A 20129-nucleotide genomic window follows, 5' to 3' on the forward strand; every position below is an offset into this window, starting at 1 on the left:
ACTCGTTGTCGTAAACGATGGGTAATTCGTTTTTCTTGATCATGGTCTTTCTCATGTCCATGTCTCCGCCCAACATGTCAAACAATTCAGGACAAAATAAAATGGACAGGATTTTACTCCGTTCAAATTTCATCAAGAAGCGACGAGCTGCTTTGTGGTACTCCATGGTGACATTTTTGTTGACATGCTCCAAAGCTTTCAGAAACACGACATTAAACCTGGAGGTTATGGTGCTGACCAAATGTTGACCACTAAAATAATAGCCTGGGGGAATGAACAAGTGATATGTGGTGTACTTTTGTGTACGGGTTTTCTTGTCATATTTGACATTGCTATCCATCCACTGTTGCATTTCCTCGTCATGAACTTCTACATCAAAAAAATTTTGATTGGGAAGGACATTGAGGACTTGGGTCGGGTGAATCATTTCTACTAAAGCCACTTCCCAATGGGCTTCGTGATCTAACTGGATGGCTTGAGGTAATTTGGCCGTGTAACAGCACAACGTGTTCTTGGGAAACACCTCCATGGAACTGTCACTGGGTAAGGTTAAGTAAAATTGGTTTTGGTGACTCATAATTCCAGAGTTCTGTGGCTGTCCGAGGGGTTACTGGACGTCAGAGGCGTGTCTCCGTCTAAAATGGGGTTCTGGTTGTGATTGATGTGGTGACTGGCACTGGCACTGGACACAAGGTTCCCGGGGTTCCCGTTCGAGGTGAATTTCAGGGAGGGATTAGGAAGCAGGTAACCGATGCAACTGCTCAATAAAATGGTCCACAATTGTTTGTCTCCTTGTTGCAAACTCAAATTGGCGATGGCTGCCCCGATGACACAATACACCACGAAGATTTGGCAGAAAAAGACGATTTGCGTTTTAGGCACACGTTCTCCACACCACACCCACAAGGGTTGTTTTTGTAAATCTTGCACAGAAGAACTAGGTGAAGGAGGAGTGGTCGACGTAGCTGCGTCTGCTGTGTGAAAGGGCATGATGGTCACTTCTTTTTATAGTCGATGACTTGCGAAGCGTCGATCCAAGAATCAAAACTGGGTGGATATCCTTTCCAACGTACTTTGACTTCTTTGATACGTCGTTTGCCCACTTTACGGGTTCTGCGTTCGAGAATGCTTTCGATGTCGTACACGTCGTCTTCTTTTTTGGTGACACGTTGTAACTCGGGCAAATAAAACGTTCCTTTGAGCACTTCTCCGTTCATGTCTTCCAATTTATAGACGGCAGGATGACGGCCATGCACTCGTCCAGTGACGCGAAACAATTCGGTCGTCCAGTTAGGTAAGTAACCTTTGTCGAAAGTGCGTTTGGTTTTGCCAATGCTCACCCAATCTCCTATGGCCAACACTCCACTTTCCTTGGGGACAGCCCTCGTCGGGGACGTACCAAACAGGCGCTCAAACACCAGCACTTCGTTGTCGGGAGTCACGTCTTGCGGGGCACGTCCGATGCTTCGATGGTAAGATTGGTTGTACGCTTGCACCAGGTGCGGTAAGATGTCGATGTACTTCAGAGTGTGGTGATGCGTAAAATATTTCCACATGCGTTCTTTCAAAGTGCGTTGAAAACGTTCCACGATGCTGGCTTTGGTTTCGGGATTCTCGGTGGTAAAAAAATGAATGTCACGTTTCTTTAATTCTTTTTGGAAAGCTTGGTTCAGAAATTCGGTGCCTTTGTCCGTTTGCCATCGAAGAGGGTGACGACCGCTTTGTTTCAACACCCGTTGAAGGGCTCGCACTAACTCGCTGCTCGATTTGGAAGTCAAGGGTACGACCCAAGCAAATTTGGAAAAGACGTCGATGACACAAAACAAATATTTGTAGCCACGATTGTAGCTGACCAAATGAGAGACATCGGCTAAATCGGCTTGCCATTGATGATCGATGCCTTCCACTCGGGTGCGACTTCTGGCAAACTTGCGTCGAATGGGTTTGTGTAAAGTGTAGGTAGCTTGTTCTTGTAACCATCGTTGCACTTGAGGTAAACGGAGACTTTTCAGTCGCGTTTTGGCAGCACGATACAATTTTTGAACTCCTGCGTAACCTGCAGGATGGGAGGGATCGTAGTAAATGCTGGCTAAGACTTTTTCCATTTTTTTTTGTGTTGGTCGGTGTGTTAATAAGACACCCACTCTTGGAGGATGCTACTCTTTTTCTCTTGGGGTACTTTCTTGGATTGCAATGCTTTGCGTGTGCGGCCAGCAATAGGTGTCGAAGAGGAGAAGGATGTCTGAGCGGGGGATATCGGTTCTTGTTTCACTTCTGTCTTCATTTCTGTCTTCACTTTCTTTTTCTCTTGTGAGGAAGGAGGGGTGGCCATCATCTTTTTAATCCATCCAATTCTGGAGGTAGGTGGTGTTGTTAACTTGCGTACTTTTTCTGGTGGAGTTTGAAACCCTTCCTCTTCTTCTCCTTTTTCTGTCTTGGTCACGGGTACTGGTGGTACTGGTACTGGTACTGGTACTGGTGCTGGACTTTTCATCAAGGTCTTAAAATCTTTCAGAGTGGGTAGAGCTGTTTCGTCTAAAGCTTTCTGGTGAAAGAGTTGCAGTCGTTGCAAGAGTTGACCGTACTTTTGTGATTTTTCTGTTTCGGACAAATCTTGGCGATCCATCAAGGACTGCAATTCGTGTTGTAACTGGAACATCTCGCTCAAATGGGGATTGGGAGGTAAATGCGGGGTGTGTTGTTCTTGCCACCGATGGTATTCCATCCATCGTTTGTAAGGCACTAAAGCTAGTTTTCGTCCTTCCATGGGGTTGTCAGGGGTCGATTCTGAGATCTTGGAACTTCCGAGGCCTTTTTATCTTGCTCCCACCAGTCCTCCCAACATGGTTCCCAAGACTCCTTTCAGTATGGGGCCTAACAAGAGAGGTAAAATACCTCCACGTTGCACTAACATCTTCTTTTTTTGACGAATGGGCATTTTCTTTTGAACCATTTGGCGAAGAACGTGACGATGTTTGCCTAAGCATTGTTTCTGGTGTTTAGACAAAGGGATCGTGCCTTTCAAAACGTTCAAACAACATTCGCACACGGTATCGATGACCTCTTTGGAGGCTGTTTGAATGAGTTTTTTTCGTAGGGGTGGAGAAGCTTTGGACAGGACAGATAACATGTCCCCATGTTTGGCTAAACGTGGTGGCAGTCCTTTCCTTTTCTTTCCTTGGGGTTTTCTGGAGGGTGACATCTTTGAGTCTTCAGGAGCACCAAAAAACACTGATACCCGACTTGGTCACAGGCCTTTTTTATACTGGAACGCGTCGCCACTGATTGTCTTGACGTCGTATTAGTTTGAGGACAGGCATGACACGTCGTGCAGGGGTACGTAACGGACTAAATCGAGCCAGTTCTTGCTTGGACAAATCCAGTAAACTTTGTAACATGCCCGATCTTTCTTGAACTTTGATTTTGGGAGAAGGTACTTTGTGAGCAGCAGCCACTGCCACTAAATTGGAAGGTCCTGCCACTGGGGAAGTTCTTTTGGGGGTCATCAACGGAGAAGTTCTTGGTGTGATCAACGTCTCCAAGTACTCTTCAGTTCTGGGTGTCATTAACGGAGAAGTGGACAAACGTGAAGCTGCCGTAGACGCAGTCACTGCCGTGGCAGGTCGTGGTTTGCGAGTGTATGGTTGCGTCCTGGCCGAAGTGCCTCTCTTGCGGCTAGTTTTCTGTGGACTTTTCTTTTTCTGGGGGCTTCTTTTCTTTTTCCGGGGTGGTGGTGGTGTCTGGTCAGAGGAGGGTCCTGCCACTGGACAAGTTCTCCTTGGGGACCTGGTCTTTTTCTTCTTGGGGATTCGTTGGACTTTTGTCTTGGGTATAACTTTGGGGGCATTAGGATCCCATCTTAAGAGTGAGCGAATGATGACCCCTCCTAGAGTACCGCTCCCTCCAGGTTTCAAAATGATTTGTTTTTTGGTTTGAGTGTCGATGCGGGGATCGGCCAGTTGGACCAAAGCGACTTTGTTTCGATCGAAAAAGCGTTTGGTTTGATGAGGAATCTGAATGATTCCTTGGAGTAATTGACGTGCCGTCACCGTGAACCATCGTAAGACTTCTTTGAGACTAGCTTCTAAGACACCAGCTCGTGTTTGTGGATCTTTTTCTCGACTGATGCCATACAAGGCACGAATCAATTTGACGGGAAGATGCGACTGAAGGGACGTCATGTTCGCACTGAGAGTGAGACAGACGAAAAAGGGTCTGAGGTTTTTATAGATTTTTTTATGGGGAGTGAAATGAAGTCGAGGACGGAGACGTGTACAGGACAGGCCCTCCGTCTTGGCACCAGTGGTGAAACAAGTGGGTACGAAATCGCAAATCCTCGGGAGTCGTAGGTTTCAAATCGACGAGTAAATAGGCGTGTGGAGTTTGAGTGGCATCGTCGTACGCCTGAGTCAGCCAAGGCGTTCCTAACTGTTTGGCTAAGACTTGCACTTGCGATTTATCTCGAGGGCTTTTAAACAAGACCACGTAATGCGCATTGAGACTGATGGTGCGATGGGCTTTACGTCGTAAAATGTCCACGTCGGAACGACAATACTTTAACATTTCTTCCTGAAAGTCGAAGGGGTCAGAGGCATGAGCCTGGTACCAAGCGTAGAAAGCTTCTCGTTGTTCGGTACGCATGTTGTCGGGGTCGTAATAGTGAGCCTCAGGCAAATGGGGTAGAACGGCGTGTTGATTGGCTTCCGTATTGAAAAAGTGTGGAAAGTACCCTTTAGCCATTTCTGTCATTCCAAACGTTGGCATGGCCAAGTAACTCATTGAATCTTTAAACTGCACTTGTCCCACTTGCATGAAAATGATTTTGGCTCCGTTCAAAATCACTTTAGGACGTTCGGTGCCATGTTCCGTATAGTACCTCAAAAGAAACTGTCCATCGTATCCGGAGAAATTGTGAGCCATCACCGTGGCATGACGATGACAATCTCCGTAACGTTCGATGTCCTCTTGGCTCCACGTCTTGTCGATGGGGTTTAAGACCCATTGGGCAAAATCGGCTAACGTGTTCGGTCCCCGAAAGATTTTTTCACGCCCTCCAGGAATCTTGCTGCAGTGAGGGCAATGACTGAAGATAGGTTCTTGAATGCACTTCTCGCACGCTCGATGAGCCACGCAGAAATTAGGAATGTGAATGCCAGTCTCTTGCATGCATTCGAAATCGAAAAAGATGAAATTGCCTTTCTTCTTGTGACCGTCCTCTTTCTCTGGTGGGGGTTGGTATTTTTGCACGTAACATTCGTGTTCCAAGTCCACGATGTGGTGACAAATGTGACATTTTTTCTTTCCTCGACATACGTGTGCCTTGGCATTGTTGGTAAGTATGCCTTGTCCACACGTAGGGCACAATCTCAGGAGTTGACAAGCACATTTCTTCTGTGAACCTTGTGTTTTCAAATGTTGCTGGTAACAGGCAGGGCTGACAAACGTGCGCAGACAAGTCGAACAAGGCACTGGTTCTTCGCTCAGACAGGGTGGAGAGGCCAAACATCCTGGGCATTTCAATCCACAATTCTTGTGTTGCTCTCGATTGTTATAACCATAATCACATTTCTCACAATAATAACTGTATCCCAGGAATCCGGTGATACTGGTAATGGTATCGAAATGGTCATCGTGATAATAAAGGTGAATGTATTTTCCGTCCTTAAAATCCTGGCCTCGAAACAACAGTGACCCGCGCATTTCTTGAGAGTGCACTTTCAAGGTGTAGCGTGGAGCTAGGGCATCTTGCAATTTTTGCATCTCAGGAATGCCACAGGGTGTGTCTTTGGACAGGCCAGCTTGTTGGAACAGGAGTTCTGCTTCGTTTCGTTGTTTGGTTCGGTTCGATTTTCGAATGTTCTCCCAATTTCTTTTCCATTCTACCGTGTCGTTCTTGTTGGCATAGGTTCGTCCCACCACGATGGCACGGGCTAAGCACATCTGGTCTTGAGGGTTGTTAATTCGGACGAGACTCTTTTTGGTGTTGCGAAGGTCGTTCACCAGTAGGACCTTTTTGCGTCCTGTCCCTTGAGGAAGAGAGACGTGAGCCATTTTCAGTGTGGCTTTACCATCGGTGATGTCAAACTGGTCATTAGATTGTTGTACGTGTTGAATCTTGTCCATGACTTTGGAAGGGGTTAGTTCTGCGGGTCTGCTAAACTCGATCCAAACAGGGGATTTCAAACCGTCGTGATCTATGGATAGTGTCAAGCGATCGTCTTCTTTGGGTTGACATTGTCGCTTGAGTGCGGTGAGCAAAGAATCCCACATCTCGGTGATAAACACTTCTGCTTTCTCCAAGGGTACGTCGGCCTTGAAATCTTTAAACTTCACCGTGTAGGTGTAAGCCGTGGTTCTAAATTTTCTAGAGGAGCGCTTTTCCGTCTCTCTAATGGAATAGTACTTTTCAGGGTTGACTAAGGGTGGTGAACTTGGTTTAGAGGGTTCGGATTCTGGTTCACTCATGTCCTCTTCAAAATCACTGGCATGAATTTGTGCCAAGATTTCGGCCCTGGTACGAGGCGATAGATCACGTTTCTGCCTCTTACTTTCTTCTTCTTCTTTCTTCTCGAATGAATGGGTTCGTTTCATCTTGAGTGCAAAACGTCAAATGACTCAAGTTCAAACACCATAGACTAATTTATAGTCATGGCAAACCAGCGTATATAAAAAGTTTGTGTCTTGTCCTTTCACTGTTCATTTCACTCTCAAACCGAGGGGAACGATGGAAGAGACTACCCAGATGGAACGTTTCGTCAGAGCTTTGCGAGGGGTCATTAGAAAATTCTCTTCAGACCAGCCGACGGACTACTCTCCTTCCTTTCGAGATAAGAGTCAGGATACTTGCTATATCTGTCAGAAGAAAGGGCATTGGTCTTCAGAGTGTCCAGACCGTCAAAAAAGAAAAAAAACAGGGGCTAAAAAAGACAAAAGTCAAGATACCTGTTATTATTGTAAAGAAAAAGGACATTGGTCTCCAGATTGCCCAAAAAAGAAACAAGAGGAGTCAGAAGAAAAGAAGGATTCTTCAGAAGAAGAGAGGGATTCTTCGGAAGAAGAGAGGGATTCTTCGGAAGAAGAGAGGGATTCTTCGAAAGAAGAGAGGGATTCTTCAGAGGAAGAAGAGGAAGAAAGAAGACAATTCTATTTAAAAGAAGCAAAGAAACAGGAGAAGAAAAGAAGAAGGGAAGAAAATGAGGAAAAAAAGGTGAAGAAATTCAAAAAACAGAGAGACTAAACAAGGAGAAAGAAGAAGTCAATGAACTTTTAATTAAAGTGTTCTGTGGTGAATTGTGAATTGGATTGTAAAAAATGGATAAAAGAATACATGAATGATATAAGGTAAGTGTCTTTGAGTTTTGATTTTAAAATAAGAAGCTACACTCACGCACTCATACACAGACACGTACTATAAGGGTAAAATGGGTGGGGTTTATTTTTGAGTTATTGGCAAATTGAAATTGTATTTCTTTTCGAGAAATGTGGGTGGCCCTGAAAAGGGCCTTTTTATTTTGGTGTAGGGGTGAGTTTAACCAATCAACTTTAACTGCCTTAAGCCTTTGCCACGGCCAAGGCCTACTTCTAATGATTGGGTTGAAATCACTAAGGGTGGTACGACAGGCTTAGTCACAGGGTTGGCGTGTTTAGCTCGGGAAGGTCGTATTCTCTTCGGTCGTGATAAAGAAGTCTGATACATTTGTTTCAGACTTCTTAACTCCGCTAAAATGTCCAACAGTACCGTAGCCGTTTGATTTTCACCCTCTTGTTTCTTTGCTGCTACTTCTTCTTGCTGTTGTTGCCGTTGTTTTTTTCTTACCTCTTCTTGTTGCTGTTGCTGTTGCTGTAGGAGAAAAGCTTGTTCCGCTTCCATTTGTCGTTGCATAAATTTCTCCAATTCTTCTTTCTGTCTCTGTCTAAAATTCACCACTTGCGGTAATGAAGAAGGTAACGAAGGTTCCGGAACAAATTCTTGCGAGGTAAGAAAATCCACAAAATCCCAATGTACCTCTTCTGAAAGTAAGTCCGGGTTCCCTTGGGCAGTCTCCCCTGCTGGTGCACCCCAATGGATCGTTTTCTGAGTTTCCGTCATGTTGAATCACTGTCGCCTAGATTGACTGCACACAAGCGCTAGCGAATCTATATAGACCAACTGACGTCACAGACTACTCTCTTCGGATTGGATGCGGGCTGACTGAATTTTGTAACGCGTGTTTGGATTGGTGAATGAACTCAATCCGTTTCAATCCTGCCTCTACCTATAAATAAGCGCAGTTCAGTGCATTGATTCACTTGTTCTCGTTGCTTCAAGATGTGGACCGATGTGCAATCTTCTACGCTTGTGTCTTCCATGATGTTCCGGACGGACATACCCATGTATGTCCGATCCAAGTGGACCGTTGTCCACAGGACAAACACCAGCCTGTGGATACGTAGGATCTACGTAGAAAGACAAGGATGCCTGAAAAGAGTGCTGATTTACGGACCAACAGTGAGACGTAGCCTAAGGACAAGAAGAAGACCAATGCGGTGCCATTTATGTTAATGAATACATTAACATAAACCCAAAGGCCCTTTTCAGGGCCAGCCATATTTCTCGAAAAGAGATAGCCTTTCCATTGCCTACCCCTTTTTTTAAAATTTAAATTTAAATTTAAATTTAAATTTAAAAAAATTTAAAAAAAAAAAAAAATCCCAAAAGCCCAAACTCTATTCCCCATGTTAATTTCCCTTGTCCCTAGACAGACCCAAACTCTATGTTAAATTCCCATTGTCCCTAAAGTGACCCACGATTTCTCTCCATGTTAAATTTACATTGTCCCTAATCTGACCCAGGGGTCTTTTTAATGCAAAGTCCCATTGTCCCTAATGTGCCCCACTTAACTACTAACGCTCCTCCGAATTATTGAACTGCGGGCGATACGGAGTAGTTGTCAGGTGTCTAATGGACAGTAATCTGTTTACCTCTTCCATCACCTGGCTCACAAACTGCGTCCCCTGGTCAGTTAGTATCTCCTCAGGGACACCAACTCTCCACCAAACCACTAACAAAGCCTCAGCCACCATGACTGAGTCAATGTTTTTCAAGGCCATGGACTCTGGGTACCGGGTTGCGTATTCGACTATCGTTAGTATGTAACAATTACCGCTTTCTGCGGTCGGCTTTATCGGACCTACTAGGTCCATCGCCACCCTCGAGAAAGGTTTGTCAATCAGTGGGGTGGTTCCTAGTGGCACTTGGCGATGGGAGGTCTTAGGTGCCACCCGCCGACACTTTTCACATAACAAACAAAACCTCCGAACATCCCCGTACACACTTGGCCAGTAGAACTTCCTCACTAACCAGTCTCTGGTTATCGTCATGCCCATGTGGCTTCCAAGTAGGCCCTCATGTGCCAGCCTCAGCACTTCTACTCGCTTCGCTATGGGCACAACAACTTGTTTAAACGTATCGGTCCCTTTCCTGACGTACCGGTACAAAATACCGTGTTTCATCGCGAACTTCACCTCGCCGTCTGGCAATTTCCGTATGGACCCATCTTTTGCGCATCTACGTACTTTGTTGAGAGACAAATCTTCCTCATGAAGTTTCTTCAATTCGCCAGGTAGAAAATCGTCCATGGCCTAAGTTGTGGGTCTTAGCGGCTCTGACCATGGCCTTCGCTTCGTAGCCCTCATCTCAACGGACCCCACATGTACAGGTGCACACGTCATATGGTTAGGCTGTGGCAACACATACCTACATCCTAATATTACGTCATGAGACAGTCCCGACAAACACGCTGCTTGAATTCGTCCCTTTATATACGGCGAATCAAGATCAATGTTAGCGACCGGGAGCGAATCTTTTATCCGGTTAGCAAACTGGACTTCAACCATCTCGCCTGTGCAATCTCTAGTCTTGAAATATCTACTATATACCAAGGCCGGATAACTACATCCGGTATCATACAGCACGGTTGCCATCTCACCATTAACCATAGCTACCGACGTGTTAGTCAACTCCATTGTTTTCTGTTTCTTAACAGTATTCAGAGTTACCGAATTAATCGTTGTCGGACGATACTTCCTACAATCCTTAACGATATGGCCTGGTCTGTTGCAGCCGTAACACACCATCTCACCTTTCCTCCCCGTGGTATCCTTCTCTGACCCCCTGAGTCTTCCCCGACCCACGGCCATCACGCTTATATAATCCAAGGTTGAGAATTCACGCTCCGCTAAGAACACTGTTGAATCCTTTCTGTATGTAGTTAATAATTGCTCTTTCAAAATTTCCTCTCGTACGCATTCGTACGTTAGCACGGAAACAGTATTTTCATCCATTTATCAAAAATTACGAATACGCGGCTATGGAATTGCGCGTGCGTTTCGGTAGCACTCTTTGACGATTCTCTGAAGAGTTTCCCGAACGTTTTCGCCGACAGCTCATAGTGCCGTAGTAAGGCTTTCTTCAGAGCGTCGTAGTCGTCTACCTCGTCCGGTGTCACATTATGGTAGACGTCTTTCGCGGATCCCTGTAAGAATGCCTGAAACATAGATAGCCCACTGGTCTTTGGGTAGCTGATGGACCAGTGCCAACTTTTCGATCTGCGTTAAAACATTGTCAATGATTTCGTCCTTGTCGTTGAACATGGACATGGTGATCTATATTGGTCGTTAGTCTTCAGATCGCCTACTTGTGGGAACTGAACTTTCATTCAGGTCTTCACCCCATCTGGACTTTACTTCGATCCTCAGCCTCTCCGTGGCTAACATATGTTCGCGTTCAATAGATTTTCTTCGGCCTGCAATCTGGCTAGCTCGACCTCTCGTTCGCGCTCAACTACCTGTCTTTCTCTAGTTAAATGCTTGTCTGTCTTTCTCTCGTTCAGTTGTTTGTCTGTCTTTCTTTCGTTCACATACAGCTGCTTGTCTGTCTTTCTCTCGTTCCTCTGCTAGTTGCTCCTTGTGTTCTCTAACACTCCGCTCAACAAATTCAGCTAACTGGGCCCCTTCGTAAATCTAATTTGTCCTTACCAATCTACATAAATTCTCTAACTAATCCTGGTCTATTTGTTCGGCGACACAAGAATTAAGTTCTTTACCTATACTCAAGTTTTACTGACCTACTCGAAAATAGCCCCACGCGTGTTTATCCTACTTCTAGTATGGCCCTACTCAATTAAACCAGACTATTATTGTACCAACAATTAATAAACGGGCAGTACACTGCTTGAATGTATCCTCAAATTCAGCGTAACGCTTACACACTAAACAAGGTGTAATTACTACTGCGGGGTTAGCCTAAATATCTTTTTTCCCAAGAGAATACAAAGGTAATTCATCACTTTACTTCACAAATTTAGAATACGACCCAAACCGCAAGGAATTTGCATCAATCTCTTACAACATTTTCATCACAATATGAAAAGAAATGGCAAGAAAGTTGCATGCTCAGAATATAAAAGAAAATAAGCAGATAATGATTCGATTCACTCTGATCGTTATTTCTTGACAAGTACTATTGAAATTATCACAGTTCAGATACTTATTCTATTCTATATTTTCTCAGACTCTTTACTACAACAGAAATGTTCTGATCCCCGGGACGAGCGCCCATTTGTAGTGGTGATGTCGGTGGTTTGGCTGATTGGCGAATTATACCTTCTTACAAGGTGTCCGCTTTATTCGGTTCTCGATTTCTAGGAGATGATCGCCCTCTGTGTTACCGCCCGGATCGAGCAAATATTAATAAAAAGTGTGAAACTTATAAGTGGAATAAATAAAAATTTGAGCAGATATATAGAACAGAATGACACGAGCCCCCGTACATGAAAAAAACAAAAAAACAATTTAATCAATTATATAAACAAATGTGATAATACATTGCATCAGGAAGATACAATTTTTTTTGGAAATAAATCTTTCACCGAATTTCAAACACAAATATATTTATATAAACAGTCGGTCTGTTTTAAATGATAGAATTTTTCATCATAGAATCGAGTGAACAATCGAAGTCATTGCCATGTACAGCTTCATAACCTGCTGATTTCCAGTCCACTCCAACTTCACTGTGGTTTTTCCTCCAGATCCTTTTACTTTCTCCCTTCTCCAACATCCCTACTGCCTTGACTTTTTTCGGCCCTCAAACTTCGTGTAGGTAGGGGGATACGTAGATACTTGGATCAGTAGATACGTGGATAGGTCAGTGGAAATATTTCCCCTTGTGCTTTCAAGATTTGTTCGTTTCTACCGCCAGAATTGTGTGTGTTGACTTTCCAAACATCCGATCCCTTTGACAAATGTTTTTAGAGAGAATTTCTTCTAAATTCAATATCAAGAGTCCTTATATTTTCAACCTTGCAGGCAAAATGCAGATTGACTAGATTTTTCGAAGAGGGCAATATTAAAGCTAGGAAATTTGTGTGGGTAACACGCCCCTTATTTAGCCTAACCAATCATGACTAAATATATCTACCGCTTTTAATAACTAGGCGCTAAATTGTGGTCAGCCATACTTCTAGATTTCCAAACAACTGATTCTGGAAAAAGTCAACTCTGACAGTTCCGATATAAAATCGAAGCTAACCTACCCTTTTCTAGTCTGTCTGACGGTTCAATAAACGAAGGCTTAATTAAGAATCATTTCCTCTTCCGACACAGACATTAGAAATCATTGCAGTATAGCGATTTAACAAGCACCTGTCCATATAAATCTAATGAATTGTTCTTTGGCCCAAGCTAATGTGTTCTTCATGGATCGACAGAAATTTGCATCATTACAAATGGAATGCAGTGCTTCTTCAATTCAATCCCAGACTTGCATTCATTCAATTAAATATATACTTTCTCTTTCAGCAATAGAGCAGCCATGTTTAATACGACATACAATTCGACGTTTTCCGAATGTACAATCATCAAATTCAGCCCTTCGTTCAGTTCGAAAGGGTAAGAAAAATACTTGTAGATTCGGTCGTTGTTAAAAATAATGCCTTTAGAAAGGAAACTTATTCATATTTGCACCCAGAATAGCTAACAAACTGGAGAAATATTGTTGGACAGCGTTTTGGCTTCAGAAAAAAAGATTTGAGACAACGAGAAAATAGATGGTACTCGATCAATTTACATCTGTTGGTTTGCTAGATAACTTTGACAAATTAATCGTAAAAATATAAGCAATATTGCGCATTAAAATCATATCCAAATATGGATTCTCGTGGAATAGGAGTGCTCATTGGATTCGCCGGTGATGGTCTTTTGAATTTTTATTATCCAGTATCATTTTTGTTCAAGTGTTCTTGAACTTGTCTTTTGAGGATTTCCACGACAAAAGTTGTTTCATCTCAAGCCAAGTTACTTTCCACCGAGCTTCGTGATCCAAATGTATGGTCTGGGGTAATTCATCTGTGAAACAAATTACTATATTTATTGAGAAACACATGCATAGAACTGTCACTAGATAATTAATGTTAAATAAACCTGATTATTCATAGTTCGATGATACCTCTCTCCGAGGAGTCACTCGATGTCAAAAGAGAATGATTTTCCAATGATGGGGGGTTCCAGAGGATTGTTTCTCTGATTGAAATAACTTTGTGACTAACGTTGTCGAAGATGCCGTTGTTCATATTACTGTCGGTATATTTGAAAGAATGATTGGACAGAAAAGAGCCAATACAAACTGCTGAGTAAAATAATCCACATTTCTATCATGAGGTAACTTGGACTTTCTAAACTATGGCATTTGGTAAATTTGGTCTTACAATTTTCCTGTGGTGGACAGTGTGATAGAAGCTTTCATATCTTGTTGAGGAAAATAATGAGAGCATCGTTGAACTATACGTCCCTTGAAATGGCTCTGGCTTGTGGTTGGAGCCATACAGAGAGGCAGAAGACAACAGCGCTACTGATGATATGGAGCACGAACACACGCCTGAAGAAATAGGAGTGACTGGACCACGGAGCCAGAGAGACAATAAAGAAGAAGGTGAAGAGCAGGAGAGGGACTGCTGCAGCGGCACACCAATAACTTTCGGAGTTCTATCTAAGCCTAACTTTAACCCTAACCTTGAGTTCCACGACCTGCATTCACTTCCCAAGGCAAAATACAATCAGAAGAGAACGGCGAGGCAGTGCTTATACTTGCCTCGTAAGATGACCTCTCCAGTGATCAATCTGATTGTCCCACCATGTAGCAATCGTTAATATATATGAAACAACTGAAGAACACAACTTTACAATGGAAACTATTAATGCCCACAATGAACTTAGGGCGAGAAAAAGCAAACAGATTATAAAGACAATTTGCCCACACTTAATAACATGCCCGCACTTAATGAGTTGCACATCATATATCTTCTCTTTGCTGACGAACTCCTTTACATCTTCAATTGCGTTACAACATGACCTCAAGAATCTACACATTTATACTCAGACATGACCTCAAGAATCTACACATTTCTAATCAGACATGACCTCAAGAATCTACACATTTATACTCAGAGATGATCTCAATAATCTACACATTTCTACTCAGACATGATTTCAATGATCTACACATTTCTATTCAGACATGACCTCAAGAATCTACACATTTCTACTCAGACATGATCTCAATAATCTACATATTTCTACTCAGACTTGACTTCAAGAATCTACACATTTCTACTCAGATATGATCTCAAGAATCTACACATTTCTACTCAGACTTGACTTCAAGAATCTACACATTTCTACTCAGACATGATCTCAATGATCTACACATTTCTGCTCAGACTTGATCTCAAGAATCTACACATTTCTACTCAGACATGACCTCAATAATCTACACATTTCTACTCAGAGTGGCAATTAAACCTAAATGATAATGAAACCGAAATTCTTGCCATCTGGAATTCCGTTTGTCCAGTGAATAGACTAAAGTCCGATACTATTAAAGTTTAGTTGGTCGATTGTTGTTGTTGTTGTTGTTGTTGTTCTGGGGCTTAACGCCATTTTTCAGCACACGATAGGCTATACATGGCGGCCAGTATTAATGGTGGAGAAAAACCCGGGAAAACCCCAGAAAGAACCACCGACCCATGAGAAGCTACTGGCAAGCTTTCTCACATACCCACATTGGCTGAATCCTAGACTCGAACCGCCGCAGACAGAGGTGAGATGGCAGTGATCCGTAACGGAGAGCGCTTTAGACCACTCGGCCACTCGGGGCCCCTTAGTTGGTCGAACATAAAGTCTTGATATTCACTCAACTAACGCATTTAAATTAGTGCTGAGCTACGTGAGGAAAATAAAAACGTTTACCTGCCTGGTTCAGAATAAAGCTAAATATTACTACTTCTGAAAATATCCTTACAAATATTCATGGGTAAAGGTGTATAGTGATGGCCAAAACGCATGCTGCTGCATGAAGTTTGGGAATGTCCAATCTTCGGCATAAATATCTCAATCTTTTTATCAACTGGGATGAAACTTTCTGCAATTCAGCTTCATTAAAGTTGCAAACTCTATACTCAATCTACTAAAAGAGAGCATGCAGTTTTGAAACTACTGCTAAACTTGAATTTCTTCCTATCAATATTGGCATTGTAATCAGAAGGCCAAATTTGCACACAAGATTTTAGAAAGTGTCCGGCTGCCAAAATGCCTATGAGTAGATGTCATCTTATATAAAGAGAGGACTAACTTCAGCATCATTTCTTTGCTATAACAATGGCTTAAACACATCTTAGCTAGCCAACGTTCCGATATGTTACCCTATCTACAGGGTAACATATCGGAACCTTGGCTATCGAAGACGGCTTAGACGTTAATCTTGAAAATATGACTGGGATAAATATCAATACTCTCAAAGAAACGTTGGTTCAAAAGTTTCATAATGCTACACTACGTAATTCTTTTTTAAAAAAATTAGCATCGTAATACACTAAAGGTGATAGAGATGGGAAAACCTGCATATCTTGAGCTGAGACGCATCAGCTCAATTCGCAAATATCTTTCAGTTGATGCCACTAAAACACTTGTGTGTTCATTAGTACTTTCAAGACTGGACTATTGTAACTCAATTCTGTCTGGTTCGTCTCAATATCTGCTCCAGAAACTTCAGAAAGTTCAAAACACAGCTGCTCGGATCATACTTAGAGTACCCTGATCACAGCACACCTCCCCGCTGCTCTGTACCCTACACTGGCTATCCATTCGATCCAGAATCAAACACAAAAATTTGTTCTCTGTGCTACGTTTCACTGTCGGACTCTAGTCCAACACACATATCCGACCTCACCCATGTGTACACACCAGCAAGATACTTACGCTCCTCTTCTGACAATCGTATACTCGTTATTCCCACTATGAAAACAAAGTCATATGGACAGCGTTCTTTTGCATACCAGGGCCCAGCAACATGGAATGAATTGCCCACTGAACGTAGACACAAAGACACAGTGATCACATTCAAGAGGGCTCTCAAAACTCACTTATTTCGACTGCAAAGACCTAAAAATGTTTCCTACCTTAAATATTCTCAGCATGTTTTTTAATGTTTTCTAATTTCGTGGTGTTTGTTTTTGTAATCATGTCATTACATGCTTTTTATCTTAAAGGTGTTGTCTAATGTTGTAAAGCTCTTAAAGCTTCTAAAGATTAGGCGCTATACAAAGTCCTCATTATTATATATATATATATATATATATATATATATATATATATATATATATATATATAAACTGAATCGTGAGCGTTTTAGTCATTTGTTGAAAATTGCAAAATTAGACTGTCCTCAGGCTCTACAGTCAGATTGTTACAGTCTATATACTTATCATCCTTTATCAATACCATTTCATTTCTTTAATCTTCTTTCGTTATATTGTACTCGGTCTGTTTCGTGTGTTTTGTGGAACAGATTAATTAAACTGAATTGTGTCACCGTATGGATCAAAATGCATACTCTTTATTTCGGTATGAATGATAATGACCAACTTCATTTAAAAAAAGGATATGAGCGGTGTCAAACTATTGTTTATCTTGATATATGTTAAAGTTTCCTTATTACTGTTCAGGGGATTACAAAATTTATCACAGGACGAAAACATGTATGCAGTTGCTATACAGTACAGGGATATACAAATCCACTTGCCCGACTCCAGGGACAAGCTCGAATTCGATTCGGGCAAGCTCAGATTTCCAAGGTATTAGCTCGTGCGTAAGTAGGCCCTACACAAAATTGAGAAGGGGATACAAGATACAAGAAATTCTGTTGAATATCAGTGTCTAGGTAAAACACAGTAATTCTGTGCGACCTAATTTACCGACAAGGGTCGTGTTCAGTTCCTAATGCTTTATGTTCTACAAGTTTTATACCCTGCGATCCCGCCACAGTACGCACTATCAGCACCTTTATTTGTCATTTTTTATGTAGCACATTCTTCTTCTGCATACCTATCTACAGTTTCTTTCGTCTATTTTAGTGTCCAACCAACGTCACGGTCTCTCATTTTCTCGTCCAGATGTGAATATTTGCTGTTTAAAGCAAGTTTTGACAAAGAAGGAAACAATAATTATATTTTAACTTATCATTTACCTTGTAATCCTAATAATTACCGATTTATCGACTTTTCGGTCTTAAGTTAGCCTCGGGCATATTGTCAGATTGCCGACTCTAAAAAAGTGGGCTTTTCAACCAATGTTTTGAAGTATGCCGCTGGTTTTATTGATTAATTGGTGTCAATTGCTAAAAATACAACTCTTTAGATTTCTTTGAACGGTGTATGTTTGGAAATAATAGGCACTTGTTTTTAACGATTAACAACCACGAGAATTTTGTTCCAAACGTTATTCGTGTTAGGGACAGCACATAACAAAACTTTTATTAATAAATGTAAATCTCAGGTCACGAAAACTTAGCACGAACAAGTGGCGTTTATCACATGTTTACGTGATCATTAAAAGAGACATTATACATACTGCTTGACAACTAATTAAATGCACCCAAACAAATGTTTTTAATGTATCCGATTTGTAGGTCACTATGTGATAATTGTTTAGTAAATGGATAAAACAAGTGTTCACAAATCCACGAGTTGTGAGTATAAATAAACAATTACTCTCCATCTCTCTCTCTCTCTCTCTCTCTCTCTCTCACACACACACACACACACACACACACACACACACACACACTTGAAAGTATAGTTATTCCCCCCCCCCCCATTTCTTCCTATCCCTTGACGCGTATATATACAGATACATGCCTGCTTTTGTTCTTCCACCTATATCTGGATTCTAGCTCTTTATAATCTACATATATATCTTCATGTATCTATAACAGTTTGTTTATCACCTTAAATAACTATTTTCTGTTGCAAGTCTAATACAGTATAATTGTTGAACAAACTATGATAACATAGTGAAAGAACTATTTACATTAGGTTTCTATCAAATCTAGTAAAGACCTAACTTTTCCTCTTTTCTTTTCTTTTTTTTTTCCCTCGTTTTTCCACAAATAATCACAGTATGAAGTTCATTAAGGTACAGCACCAATGAAACGAGAAATATTGTAAATTTAATTATATTGTTTTATTTGTGTATCTGAATAAAATGAATGTGCCTTTTGTGTGTGTCTAGTTTGCTTTTTTACGTATTGACAGCTTTTTTCCATGTTGAACATTAGATTGCTACCATTGAATATATTGCCTCCTGACTTCTGAGATCAAGTCCTATATACTGGTAATTTGTATAAGATGTGTGTTGACAGTTTTATATTTTTTTTTTTTTGTATTTCATCAAAAGAAATAAAACGTACGTTGCTAATTTTGTATTTTTGTAATTCGTCAAAAGAAATAATATGTCTAATAACATCGTATTTTTGTATTTCGTCAAACGAAATAAGACATCTTTAAATTTTTGGATTTCATCAGAAGAAATAACACATGTGTTGATAACCTTGTGTTTTCTTTATTTCGCAAAAGAAATAAACCGTGCGTTGATAACTTTGTATTTTTTGTATTTTGTCAAAAGAACTCGTCTGTTGATAACTTTATTTATAGTTTTGTATTCCGTCAAGAGACACATATCGTGCGTTGATAGCTTTGTATATTTGTATTTCGTGAAAAGAAATAACACATGTGTTGTTAAGTTTACGTTTCAAAAGAAATACCTTTCTGGCTATCCTTAAATTTGTTGCCTTAGTTTTAGCTCAGAGAAATAAAATAAAAATAAAACATGCTTAGTAATCCATCAACAGTAAGTATGATCTATTAATTAGCCGAATTGAAACACTTCTGAGCAAGAGTGGATGTGTAATGTATTACGTATACGGTATTAAATCTCCTTCTAGCTCATTGTTAGTGTAGCAGGCATTAGATTTCTTAAAGTTGTATTAGTTGTTATATCACTAATTCTCTCACTTGTGATGTAATGATGTAATAGTAGAAGATAGGCATTATATTTCTGTATTTATGATCAAAGGACCGAACCGCTGGTCCTCAGGTAATCGCATCGAACCGGAGACAAATATTTTCCGATTCATAAAGAGTCTTGCCACGTTCTATCACTTAAGAGGCTTTCGGTACTCTAATTGTAAGTCTTACAGCTTGATAAAGAACAAAAAGGTGACATGCAAAAGGATCTATCAATATCTGAAAGTCAAGTGGTATTATAAATTTATTTTTCTATATTTGAATTGAATAGCTTTTACATCAGTGTTTTGTGCATTGCCAGTTCCTGTTTTCAACTTTCAATATGTCACTTATCATACCTTGTCCATTCCTATTTAGTAAAGCAGATGTTGTTAACCATACATCTGTGTATATGACATTTTGTTAGCCGTTTACATTGAAATGGTTATGCTTTAATCAGCATTCTACCTAAATTGCTGACGATATACCTTTCATTAGCATCCCATTTTAGAGTTGTATGACGTGATATGACCCCCCCCCCATTGGTAGCAATCACAGTATTAGGTACCAAGCAAGGTATTCACATTATTAGGTACCAAGCAAGGTATTCATATATTAGGTACCAAGTAAGGTATTTACTAGTTCCATTGTTTGTTTAGGTTTAGTAATACGAGTATGAGTTTGATTAACATCTTCAATACCTTGTGGCATTTTATCTTGCTTTTGTGTTAAACGTTTGAACACCGCAGTTTA

Source organism: Sinohyriopsis cumingii, unplaced genomic scaffold (genome assembly GCF_028554795.1).
Source record: "Sinohyriopsis cumingii isolate HCF-2022 unplaced genomic scaffold, ASM2855479v2 utg001505l, whole genome shotgun sequence".
Taxonomy (NCBI): Eukaryota; Metazoa; Mollusca; class Bivalvia; order Unionida; family Unionidae; genus Sinohyriopsis; species Sinohyriopsis cumingii.